Source organism: Peromyscus maniculatus, chromosome 9 (genome assembly GCF_049852395.1).
Source record: "Peromyscus maniculatus bairdii isolate BWxNUB_F1_BW_parent chromosome 9, HU_Pman_BW_mat_3.1, whole genome shotgun sequence".
Lineage (NCBI taxonomy): Eukaryota > Metazoa > Chordata > Mammalia > Rodentia > Cricetidae > Peromyscus > Peromyscus maniculatus.
Genome location: NC_134860.1, coordinates 74627958 through 74641077, shown reverse-complemented (window position 1 = coordinate 74641077; position 13120 = coordinate 74627958). Strand labels below are relative to the sequence as shown.

Here is a 13120-nt window from a genome sequence, read left to right as displayed (position 1 = left end):
TAGTAAACTTTGGAAAACATCACAAATGACCGGAAGAAGAAAAGCTTCTAGAAGGCTCGCACGACATGAAGATGATGCAAGGTTTTGCTGGCAGCTGCATGAGTAACTCAGGTGAATCATGGCTATTTCCTGATTGTTCAAGGATCCGTCCCACCGTCCACTGTGTTATCCAGAACCTAAGAGCAGCCCATAAGGCTTTGGTTTTCGGTCAAAGAAGCCAGGCTTCCAAACCCAGTCTCGGCACCAAAACACACAGCTTCACAGAGAGAGAACAGAAGCTACAGGTGAAGGAGAGGCGGGGGTCGGGGGTGGGGGTGTTCTTTTTAAATAGGTTCAAAGTTTCCATTGGCACAAGAAAGTTCTAAAAATAGGGTTGATTGCTACATGATGTGCAATTGGGTCTTATTTTGTATGAATGTACTTAATGTCAACAAACCGTACATTTGGAAATAATTGAACTATATTTTACCATGAAACAAACTAAAGATTGTTTTTTTTTAAATCTTAAAGGAAAAGATTATTAAAGAACTTGTGGCCATTGGGGGAGGGGCTATATTTCATAAAACAGGTTGCTAGGAACATGAGGCCCATTTAGACCATGGCTCCACAGACATCCGGCCTGGGCCATTGGCTAGCAAGGCCCTGTTAGGCAGAAGTTTCCAAGAGAGCCAATCCTTCTTCCCTGGCCTCTTGGATCTTTCCTCCCCTTTTCCTCTAGGCTATTCAGAGCCCTCACTGGACATTTTATTTTATATTGGCACGCTCCCATGTAAAACAAACAAAATACACAGGATGGAGGGAGATGGTGAGGCCAGGGCCCATTTCAGACTTAAAGCAAACAGCCAAGAAAGCACGAGAGACCACGGTTTGATTTGGACAAGTTCAGCTGTGGAAGTAAGTGTCAGACAAACCAATTGTTTCCAGATCTCAACAGGCCAGGGATGGAGAGAGCAAACGGTATCATTTATCAGAGTGAGTTCACACTGGGTGGAGTCGAAGTTAGGGGATAGATGGGGAAAACAAGAAGAGGAGTTAAGGCCCCCTTTCATTAAGCTGTCACTGAGAAAGTCCGGTGTGTCATCACACTCTGCTGGATGCTGATTAGATTGTGGTTAGGGGCAGGTGGCAGCAGAGGAGCCCAGAAAGGATGACTTTAGTACCAGTGGCGACACACCACCTCTCTGCCTCCTAATGGAGCTGAGCAGAAAGGCTGGAACAGAGGAATCACAGAGCTCACACAGCCAGTTATTGAGTGGGTCATAGGCTGCCTGGGTATGGCATCCTCGCAGGGATGAAGAAACCCCAAGAAGCACCGGTCTCTTGCATTCTTGATGACCACTGAAAGAAGACAGACCTAGATGGCACGTGGGTTGCTATGAGTTCATCTCAGAAACTTGGGCACCAGGGCAACAAAGCCTTAGTAAATATCAGGTGTGAAGCCAGGTGGGATGGCACATACCTTTGATCCCAGCACTTGGGAGGCAGAAGCAGGTGGATCTCAGAGTTGGAGGCCAGCCTGGTCTACAGAGGGAGATCCAGGACAGCCAGGACTACACAGAGGAACCCTGTCTCGAAAAACCAAAAAGAAAAGAAAAAACACCGAGTGTGGCTGGCTGTAGATGAAATCCATTAAGCCCCCATGTTCAGATCAACAACTGCAAAATGAGCCAGATGTGCTGCTTGTAAGTAAGATCTTCCCTTTGGGGATCTGTCAGCTGGAGCCCAGCTTCCTCCCATAACGTGGAGCCAAGCCGTTGGCCACGAATATGGACAATTCCACTCTTCACAACTGTGTCCATTCGAAACCTGTGTGCTTGAATGTCGAAGTCTTTAAAATGCCCGCTGAACCCTGTGCACTACAGGAGCCTTGGCCAGAGAAAGAGAAAAAAAATAATAATAATGAAAGTATCAATCAAGTGATATGACACTCTCACAAAAGCCCAAGGGTGACAAAGAGATAAAAACCAAAAGGAGCCCCAAAGGTCAGAAGGACGTGGGGAAACAAAGTTGAGATGGCTCCTGGAGAGCGCACGCAGCTTACATACAGAAGTGTGAATGTGTGTGCCATGAATCCAGAAATGCCAACGCTGCCCACAGCTAATCTTCAAAAAGTGTGGTTTTCACTCCTCCAAAGGATTACAAAAAAAACCAAAACCTTGCATGTATCAGCCTTATTTTCTTCCTTTTAGACTTTGTTCCTTTAGCTGCCAAATTCTCTTTATGACTTTTTCAAGAGGATTATAATTAGCTGTGCTAAATGAAATTTAACTGTGTGCCCTATATACTATCATAAAAATGAGAGAGCAACAGAAAATGAGCCCCGCCCCCACCCCAAACACACATTCTCAAATTCATTGAGCCTGGTTTTCACATCTGAAAACTGTCTCTCCCGTTACCAGGCATCCTCCAGGATGGGTTTTTCTGCCTTCGGATGTCTGCTTGCTTTGCACCTTCTTTGTCCGGAGGGTTGAACCGGACACTCTCTAAGATCCTTTTCAACCCCAAGTTTCCCATGAGTCTGTGAGGAACATGGGGTCAGAAGTTGTACAGGGAGTTGGGAGAAAGAGCAAGGAGCCAAGCAGGGGGCTGGTGCTGGTGCCTGAGTGCTTGCCCTCTCCTCCCTGTGACGTCACAGGTACTAAGGGACATGGGTGGTATCAGGGCGGGGGCTGGGGGACAACACATTTGAGGTTTCATCTTTTACAAAAAAGAACACTGTGTAAACAACAGTTTCAAAACATCCCCACCACTGTCCTTCCCTCCTGACTTCTAACCTTGTCCCTAAGGTCCCTCCGTAGAGAGACTGTAGCGATTACCATCTGCCTGCTAGTGTGCCGCCGATCTCCGGATCTCCGGTGGTGATGGTATGAGGAGAAGTAATTAAGCCCCGCAAACATGCCTTGAAGAATGCACAATAGGACGCTCTGCCTGTCCGAAAGAATTCACACTGCTCCCGGAGGCCGCACCCAGGGTGGAGGCTGCAGCACATGTCACCTTGGGCTGGTATATTGTCACACTTGGACAAAGGACACTGGAGTCAAAGGGCAGCTAAAGTCACCTGCCCAATACGAAGCCAAGAGGAGTTCTTGGGAGTCATCATTGCTGAGGATTGCCGACTGGCCTGAATCACGTCCCTTTTCTCCCCCACAGATTGGCTCTTTCCTGATTTCTACTCCCTGATGAAATGGGTTCAGTACTTCTCTCTGTTGAGGGAGAACAGCCCTTGTCCTGTCCCTCTGCCTTAATGCCCTGTTGATGGGGGCTTTATAAAAGCTAGTTTGCTTTTTCTATTTGGGATTTGGGGTTTGGTTCTGTTTGGTTTGGTTTTCAGAAACTGGGTCTTCTTATGTAACCCGGGCTGGCCTTGAACATTCAATTCCCCTGCCTCTGCCTCTTAAGTGCTGGGATCACAGGTGAGCCACTATGCTGGCAACAAAGGACTCTAATACTCCTTTCTACCATAAACTAGACAAACTTCCTTCTTCTAGTCTCTACCTAATTCCTTACTTTGCCCGAGGCTCCCTTACCATATTTAGCAACTTCCAGGCACTCTTGCCTAAGAGGCAGCTGCACCCACACGAAGCTGGGGAAGCCAGTGGCCTGGGGGTGTTGGGTGGTTCAATAGCCACCTTTATCTCAATGAAAACAGCTCTCCACACACCTGGCCTTTCTACAGATGGGTTAGTAATCCACATATACCATTGCCAATGTGGTCTTCATAAACTCTTTTGCAAGCGTGTTAGATACACCAGGCTGCAGGAACTACTAGAAGCTGGGATCCTGAGTTTAGCACACTGACATTTGGAAAGCTGAAACATTCCCAAAGATCTGGCAGCTTTGTTCAGTGACTTGTGATGAAGTTGTTGAAAAGGACTTGAAAGTTGATTGATAGAATTAAGAATAAAAACCGCGAGGAATACGTTAATTGGATAAAGCCTACATGTTAATGTGTTTTAAAATGGTAATTTTTTTTCCATTTATATGAAGAGTAAACACATAAACCATTCAGGAAGGGCCGACATCTGTGTTTGATGCCTGGTGTATGAACCTGTGTTGTGTTTTTAGCATAGTTGATCTACGCTCTGAATGAATGAAATACGAACCGTATAAGGCACTGCGTGGACAGTTCATATCATTAATGCAGGACTCTCTCAAGTCTTTTCAAGCCCTGTGTCTTCATGCTAGTCTCTGAGGCACCCAGTGACAGTCCTGGCTGCATCTTGGTGGTCCATTGCCTGAGTATCTGTTTTCTTCCATGCCTTTATGTAATTCATAAGTTGTGCCAAGATATACCTTTGTTTAAGGATATGTCATCAAATGTGGCCTCAATCTCATAAATACAGCACTCAATCTAACTGGTAAACTTTATAAAGGAAGAGAAAATATAATAACACTTAATCAAGGTTGCTTATCCAATATCACCTAAATATGGAAAAAGCAGTCTGAACTCAAACGTGTTATATAGGATTTTAAATTAATGCCACACCTCAGAAGGACAAGTGGACACACTGTCCTTTACACTATGATGAGTATAACCTGTGAGTTACTCTTTCAGAACATTCTCCAGTAGATATGTGCATGCATGTCTACAAAACACTGCACAATGCTGCTGTTGGTTTATGGTAGGAAAAATAAAATGAAACAACCCAGACTGTCACCAGCAGAGGATTGGTTCAATCCACTGTGATAGCTGAATACAAAGCAATGCTTGCAAGCATTTTTAAAGATTATATTTATTATTTTGTGACTCTGTGTGTGTATGTGCGTGCGCGCGCGTGCGTGTGCGTGTGCGTGTGCGTGTGCGTGTGCGTGTGCGTGTGCGTGTGTGTGTGTGTGTGTGTGTGTGTGTGTCTGGGTGTCACACCTCTAGAGAGCTGAGGACAACTTGTGGGAGTCAATTCTCTTCTTCCACTACCTGAGTACCAGGGATCAAACTCAGTGTCATCAGGCTTTGTATGGTATGTATGTATCAAGCATGTAGGCGGAAGTTTTCCTGTCCTGCATAGTCCCCCAGCCCTTTAGTCCCATATAAACACATAGAGGCTTATATTGATTATAAACTGTTTGGTCTATGGCTCAAGCTTCTTACTAGCTCTTACAATGTAATCCAACCCATTTCTAGTCATCTATGTATTGCCTCTAGGCTTCATGGTGTTACCTGTGTGTCCTTACATCTTGTTCCCCAGGCAGCAGTACTCAGCATCTCCCCTGACTCCGCCTTCTTCTCCTTGTCTCTCTCCTTGGATTCCCCACCTGGCTCTATTCTGCCTTGCCATAGGCCGTCACAGCTTCTTTATTAACCAATGGTAGCAACACATATCCACAGTGTACAGAAAGACACCCCCCACACACACAGCACAAGTACTTTTACCCACTGAGCAATTTTGCCAGTCCCCCCATGCAGTCATCTTTTTTAAGAATAAAAGCTATCCAGATGAAATGATATGGCTGGATATTAAATGTTAAATGAAAAAAAAAGCCACAAAACACACATTAGATGCATACCAATCTGAGGGGTATCATTGCGACCATACCCATTGTGCAGATGAAGAAGGAGACTTGCATGAGAAAAGTAATTAAGCAGAGGAGCCAGGATCGGATCCCTGTTTTCAGGATCCCTGTGCTCACAGGGTTGTGACAGCAACAAGACAGAACAGACGGAATGACAGGTTTGGCCCTTTTAGGAAATGCTCTGCGTCTAGGGAACGCTTCCCGCCAGTCACGACTATTTACCTGGTTGAATGGAAACAGGGTTGGGAGAAGTAACAAAGCTTCAGCCGGGGCCTGGCCATCCCGGAGCTGGGACATGTGGCAGCACCTCTCACGTCTGTCTCATGTCTTCAGCGACTTCAGTCTCCAGTGCGCTCCTGTGGGAGGTCACCAGGGAAAAGGGCTTCAGCAGGCTGTGTTTTCCTTTCCTTCGGGATACGGCGGCTTGACCGTTATTAGTAACAGATGTGGCCAGGCAATTATAGACTTGAGCTGGGTAGCCACGTCTCCTATTTTAAAGTTTAATCAGATCACCTCTAGGGTCAAGGACGCACGCCGCCGTTGGGGCAGTTCAGCTCTGTCTCTTGCCATCATTGGAGGACTGACAATGGCGCTTTCTCTTTGCTGTGCAGCGTGCATGTGTGCGTACACACATGGCTATGATTTACTCTCTCGGGCATGTGCAAGTTACTCCAAAGCTCAGCCTCTTCAGAACTACCCTGCCTCCCACTCACGTTTGCCTGGTAACTGCTTCGTTTGCCCAAGTGGAGGTGGGTGGAGAGGCTTCAGGCCTGCTTTGGGTTCTGCTACAGCTCCCTCGGCAACACCAAGGCTCCTGCTCACTTGAGAAAGTAGGGTAATCTCACAATGCAGGCTTAGCTGTTCTTCGGCTAACCAAGAGCTCCCTAAAGCAAAACTTCTATTTGCATTTGAGTTTCCATAGTTAAGATGGTGTCGGACACACATCACACACATGAATAAATGACAGTTCAAGTTTCCCACTTTCGATGTAGCATGTGTCCACAGAACCATCATCTAGAGAATTGAATGGACTCCGGGTAGCATTAGCTGTCAGCTTGCGCCCTGTGTTTCTCTACCTGCCATTGACATATGAGCACAGACATTCCCTAGGGTGTAGAACCTTGCAGGGGGATGCCTTGGGATTTCCCTGTTTTCCTCTTCTCCAGGAAAATTGATGGGTTGAGTGAGGAAGCTGAAGGTAACTGAGGTACCAGTGATGGTCTGGCTTTACCCGAGCAGGACGTGCCTGTTAACCTCACATAATGAGACACTGGCCACTTAAACAACACTGTCTCCATGACCCCTGTCCTCAGTTCCCCTCTGAGGGACAGCTAAAGACAGACCATTGATTATCAGTGCCTGATGCTTCAGCTGTATCTACTGGTCTTCCCAGATGTGGAATGGACCATTCCAACATTCTGTGTAGATGGGTTTGCTTATTTTCATATTGTCTTAGTTAGGGTTTCTGTTGCTGTGAAGAGACACCATGACCATGGCAACTGTTACAAGAAAAACATTTAATTAGGGCTGGCTAACAGTTCAGAGGTTTAATCCCATTATTATCAAGATGGGGAACATTGTGGCTTGCAGGCAGACATGGTGCTGACTACATCTTGATCAGAAGGCAACAGGAAAGCGGTCTGTGTATCACACTGAGTGAAGCTTGAGCATATATGAGGCCTCAAAGCCCACCCCCACAGTGACACACTTCCTCCAACAAGTCCACACCTATTCCAATAAAGCCATGCCTCCTAGTAGTACCACTCCCTTTACGGGCCACTTTCTTTCAAAACCACCACGTGTGTGTATCGGAGTTCTTGTGTCTGGGCAATGGAAGCAGATGAAGGACTGATGGTGATGTTTTCAGGTAGCAGAGAAGTATTCTGTCACTGAATTCACCACCATGACTGCTAGAAGCCCATGCCTCTGGAGACTCTGGCACCAGGATGAAGTTTAAAAGAATGTCCCTTTATGTTTTTTATCACAGGATCAAGAATTCAAGTTTCAAATAGGAACATTTGACTAGCCTTAGCTGTCAGGGACTGAGAGACCAAATATGCTCCCTTACGCTCCACAGTGGATGGGAAACATCCCAAGATTCACACAGCAGGGGAGGTTTGCACATACCCTGCTACAGAAGAAAATGTCAGGCGTCCAGGACATCACAGCTCCACAGAGCATCCTGAGTACTTTGATGATGCGTCATTTCTTTTAAAGGAGTAAAACTCTCATAAATCTAATGGGGCAGATTTCAGATTAATGTATATTGGCTTGTTAGGAATTCTCACGTAAAGGCTGGAAAAATTACCAGCCAAAATTAAAATGTAAATACCCACGATGTTATAGAAGTTATGGTTGAACACAGCATGCTACTGGCACTCCACAATATTCCTGCTGACAGCACAGATGACTCCAGGGAACTCAGCTCTCCTCCCACCTCAAAAAAGCAAGACAATGCCACACTTGGCTCCCTCTTAGCCCTGTCATTCCCACGGAGTTGCTGGGATCTGGCTCCAGACCTGACAGAGCACCTTGGTAATGAAGCCAGTGTGGTTTCTGGCTTAAGGGGGACTGGAGGCTGAGTAAAGGAAAAAGAGCATCCACGAGAAGAGGGCACATATTTCCGTGGTCCATACTGAGGCTCCTAGGGCAAGTAGTAGAAATGAAATCAGCAGTGGTGCTGACCTGACTCAGGAGAACAAGGGCAGGGAAGGTCACAGCAGGACATGTTCTCATTCCAAAAACAGCACCCGCTGCGGGTCACAGAAATATAGTAGACTATAGCCAAGGGCCTTTCCAGAGGGTAAAACCAAGTCTTAAGGAGTGTTGGTGACTTTGGCTTTTGGATATTAGCCGTTTCCTGCTATGAATTTCTCATGTGCTATTGTAGCTTTTCCATTCCTAGAACAGTGTGTTTGGTCCCTCATTGGGCACTATTTCCCCTATACAATTGAGGTATTTGGATATTTCCCCAACTGCGACACAGGCAAGACTTCCTTTTTCCATTTGTTTTTCTTAGTAGCATTAGACTCAGATATCTGCCTTCTGTAATTATCTCCATTAGCAAGCATCCAGGCCAGGGCCATCTCCGGACAAAAGCATTTTTTTTCTGAGATATTTCTCAATTCCAAGGACAGACTGCAGACAGATAAACATTCCAGACCACCCGCAGGTCTCCTGATATAAGGTAAATATCTATACAGAGACAACTGCCAAGGTCAGGTCGGTACAAGGTTTTGTTTCTTGTACAAATTAAGCTTAACCCTTCTTCCTCTCACAGCCTTAGTGGTATTTCTAGACTTCCCCTTTAACAATTAACTTTGAACAAAAGGGCTTTTTCACACACCAGGTGCATCAAGCGTTGACGCAGACTTCCTAGCTACGAGCAGACTTGTGTATCGCCTGTGGATCAAAACTGGACAAGAGAGAGAGGAGAGTGAACAAAGATGGAAGGAATTTAAACACTGAGAGGACAGGAGAGGAAGGGACAGAGAGGACCTAAGTATGAGAACAGACCTGAAGCTGTGTAGATAGATTTTGACTTAGAAGAATAAAGTGATGGACTAAAGAGTTTCGTGTATCCCTCAGATTAATCCACTGCTGGTAGCATCTCTTCTGGAACTTTGGGAGAAGACTATAGCAGGGGCTGGACCCCAATAATCTTTGTTAAGTAAGAGGTACTCCACGGACAGAAATCATAGTCGGTTTACTACCAAGAGCCTAATTCTGAAGTGTAGCGATAGAGGGAAGGCCAGCGTGCTTTTCCCTGCTCTTTCATGGTCAGCAGAACCTTCTGACAAATGAGCTAGGCGGCTGCTTCCACACAGGCAAAGCAACTCTGGAGAGGACACCAGCTGAGTGTCCTCTCATTCCTCTCAGTTCTGGTGCGAAGGTAGCATTCAATCCCACAACTTAAGGCCTCAGCCCACAAACTTACCCTGCTCAGACGCCAGTCACAATCAATACAGTCTTTACATCTAACCAACTGGGGCTATTCGCTCATGAAGTCTGACTAATGTGGTGGTTAATTTGATTGTGAACTTGGCAGGATCTAGAATTATCTAGAAGACAAACCTCTGAGAAGACATGTCTGTGTGAGAATTTCTAGATTAGGTTAGCTGAAGTGGTAAAGTCCACCCTTTACCACTATTCCATGGGCTATAGTTCTAGCCTAAAGAGGATGTCTTAGTTGGGGTTTCTGTTGCTGTGAAGAGACACTATGACCACAGAAACTCTTATAAAGAAAACATTTAATTGAGGGTGGCTTATAGTTTCAGAGGTTCGGTCCATTATCATCAGGATGGGGAGCATGGCAGCATGCAGGCAGATGTGCAGGAGCTGAGAGTCCTACATCTTGCGGGCAACAGGAAGTCAACTGACTGTCACACTGAGTGAAGCTTGAGAAAGAGAGACCTTAGAGCCCACCCCCACAGTGATGCACTTCCTCCAACAAGGCCACACCTCCTAATAGTGCTGCTCCCTTTGGGGACCATTTTCTTTCAAACTATCACAGAGGAGAAACCCCACTAATAGTAGCATCATTCATTGCTTCTTCCCGGGATTCTGTGACCAGCTGCCTCAGGCTCCTGCTGCCATGACAGCCCAGCCGTGAGGAATGACCCTGAAGCCGTGAGCCCAGAGAAAACCTTCTTCCTCAAGTTGCCTTTGTCAGGTGCTTTGCTGCAGCAGTGAGAAGAGCGACTAGTACACACAATGTGCCAGAATGGCTCGGAGAGCTCAGGGGAAACACCAAGCACTTATTATAAAGGCTTTACCAAGCTGCAGGTGAACAGCCAGATGGGAGAGGAACATAGCTCAGAGTAAGGGGAGCAGCCCCGAGTGTTCACACCCTCCACGAACCTCCCTGTGTTCTGCCACCCAGTGGCTCCCTCAATGAAATCCTTTTGGGAGTCTATAAAGGCTTTATTATACTGATGTGGTTGATTGCATCATTGGCTATTGGTAAGCAACTCAACTTTGGGCCCCTTTTCCTTCCCTGGAGGTTGGGAACAGGGCCAAAGTCCAAATTTTAGTCATGCTTTGATCTTCCTAGCATTTATTCTTCATCTACAAGCTGCCTGGGACCCATCCAACTCCAGGGTACTTGTTAGCAAACAGAGGGCCTTCTGATCACTGCAGAGATTCCAAGGTTGGAGAAGCTTGTTAGGAAGTCCAGTTAGAACAATGATACACTCTGCAATGTCACAGATAGACCTGCAAAAGTACATGAAATCACATACACAGAGATGCTTTATTGAGTGTTGCTCAACCAATAAGTAAATCATTTCATGAAGGGTGTTGGTATTGTTCAGTGTTACTATATGTTCATACTGAGGGGGAAGTACAACAATAGTGTATAGAGTTACAGCAGTGCTTTTGATACATTAAGTGTGGAGACAGCAAGGTGACAGAAGAGCGTGACTCCATTTGTCTTGGTGGTTTCGTCTTCTTTTTAAAGTAGGGTCTTCATATACAGCCCAGGCTGACCTTAAACTAGAGACTCCCCTGCATCAGCCTCCCAAATGTGGGAATAGTCACTCACCGCCATACTTGACTTCTGTTTGAATTTTTGAAGGAACCTTACAAATAGGCAGGCTGGTGATAGATGAGTAATAGAATACAAAGAAAGCAACTTAGGAATGTGGAAATGGAGCACTTACTTTTCATTAGACTTTTTACTGTGAGTATGCCCTCTATAATTAGAACTAATTTAAAATGCCATAATGTTGTAGAATATTATTTTAAGTGTGTTACATTTGTTTATGCTGTGGAACATTTGCTTTAATGATGCAAAGATGTTGCATTTGTTTAACTCTGTGAACCTGTGTTACTGTGCCTACCTAAAACACCTGATGGCCTAATAAAGAGCTGAACAGCCAATAGAGAAGCAGGAGAAAGGATAGGTGGGGCTGACAGACAGAGAGAATAAATAGAAAGAGAAATCTGAGAGGGGAAGAAGCAAGGAGCAAGAGAATAAGGAGAGGAGGATGCTAGGGGCCAGCCACCCAGCCACCCAGCCAGTCATGGAGTAAGAGTGAAAGTAAGATATACAGAAGTAAGAGAAAAGCCCAAAGGCTAAAGGTATAGGTGGGCTAATTTAAGTCAAAAGCTGGCAAGAAACAAGCCAAGCTAAGGCCAGGCATTTATAATTAAGAGACTTATTTGGAAGCTGGGTGGTGGGCCCCCCAAAAAAGCAAAGAGTAGAAAACAACCAGCTACACCATAAAGTAAAAAATTAAAGGAGTAAAAATGATCCCTAACAAGCAGAAAACAAAGAACAAGAAACAATAAGCCTTCCTCAATAAGGTTGCCTCCTTGGAGCTAAGAACACTCTGAAGTCCCACAGGAGAAACTGCCTATCTAAGGTCACTACCCTGAAAGTTCCCCAGAGGCTGACCTCTGATCAGCTTCGGTGAGAATTTGCCCTGATTCCTGCCCAATTACTGGAGTAACTGGGAGTCAGGCAGAAGCACCTTTGGGTTTCAGGCAATGGCCAGGTTCAGTAGGTGGCACCTTACAGGTAGAGATGCCCATGTCCCCCCAGTAAAGGCCAGTGGTCCTTAAACAGTGGAACCAGAGTAGAGCAGATTTGAGTGGTCCTGCCATGATGATGGCAGCTATTCATGATTGTGAAGGCGGTAGTTGCTCAGTCGAGTGAAAAGGATGAACAAATGGTATTAATGCACCAGGTGACTGATCCTTGCTCTGGTTTCCAGCAAGCAACCCACTTACAGCCTCCACTAAGCATGGATGATAAGAGAGGTGTGAGACAGGCAACCAGTTGATAGGGTATCAACAAAAGAACTCTTCCTAACTTCCCGCCCACAGAGGAAATTCTGCTCATACCAGAGCCTATAGGCACTCAGCCTCCAGTGTCTGCAAGATACGACCAAAATTGCGTTAGGCAAATCTAGTCTTCAGAGCTCTCCTTCCCCACCCTGGAGTGCTATTGCCCATCGCCCCAACCCTGGATTACCACTTCCCACTCCCCAAATCTTCCTTTGTTTCCCCCTTTCCTCCTCCCGAGCTCCAAAGAGCTAACTCCAGCACGTTCTGTGTGGAAAGATGAGCGGTTAAGCCCCTCCTCTATCTACATCTCAGTATCAGCATCTGGAGGTTCAAGCCCTGCTTTGGTCCTTTTAGTGCAGGAAAACTCACTAAATCCATCCTCAGCACCCCCTGAAACAAAGGTGGCTGGAGAAGGTCCACGATGCCCCCAAGGCAGTGTGGCGTGGGGTAGGGTGCGAGATTCAAGCCCGGTCAACGCTTTGGCTATGGGCAGTGACCCCCAAATCTTCCTGGGCTGTAGGCTTACCACTGCTTTATCCTCTATGAGCCACTCAGCTGCTTCGTTGGCAATCTTCCAGTGTAATACCCACTACTACCAAGGTGAGAAGGTCTGGTCCAACTCCATCCTCGAGACCCCGGTCCACATTTGTCAGGGACTGGAAAGAGGCTTCCTGGCTCCTCATCCTATGTCACAAAGGGTCTCTTCGCACAGCCCTGTAGAAGGTCCCATTGTGGGGCTCCCTCAGACACCTAAAGGGCAGGTTCCTTTGGACCGTCCCTCAACAGTACTATCCAAACCTGTTCGGGTTCAGCTTGTCTT

General features: G+C 46.2%; 1 long non-coding RNA gene across 1 annotated transcript; it reads right to left on the bottom strand.

The window, feature by feature from the left end:
* Positions 1 to 304: 304 nt before the first annotated feature.
* Positions 305 to 13070, bottom strand: LOC121832374 (uncharacterized). The gene is made up of 3 exons (XR_013042545.1): positions 12827 to 13070; positions 5734 to 5867; positions 305 to 1866 (listed from the first exon to the last, which is right to left on the bottom strand). It is a non-coding gene; the product is annotated as an uncharacterized LOC121832374 (long non-coding RNA).
* Positions 13071 to 13120: the final 50 nt, after the last annotated feature.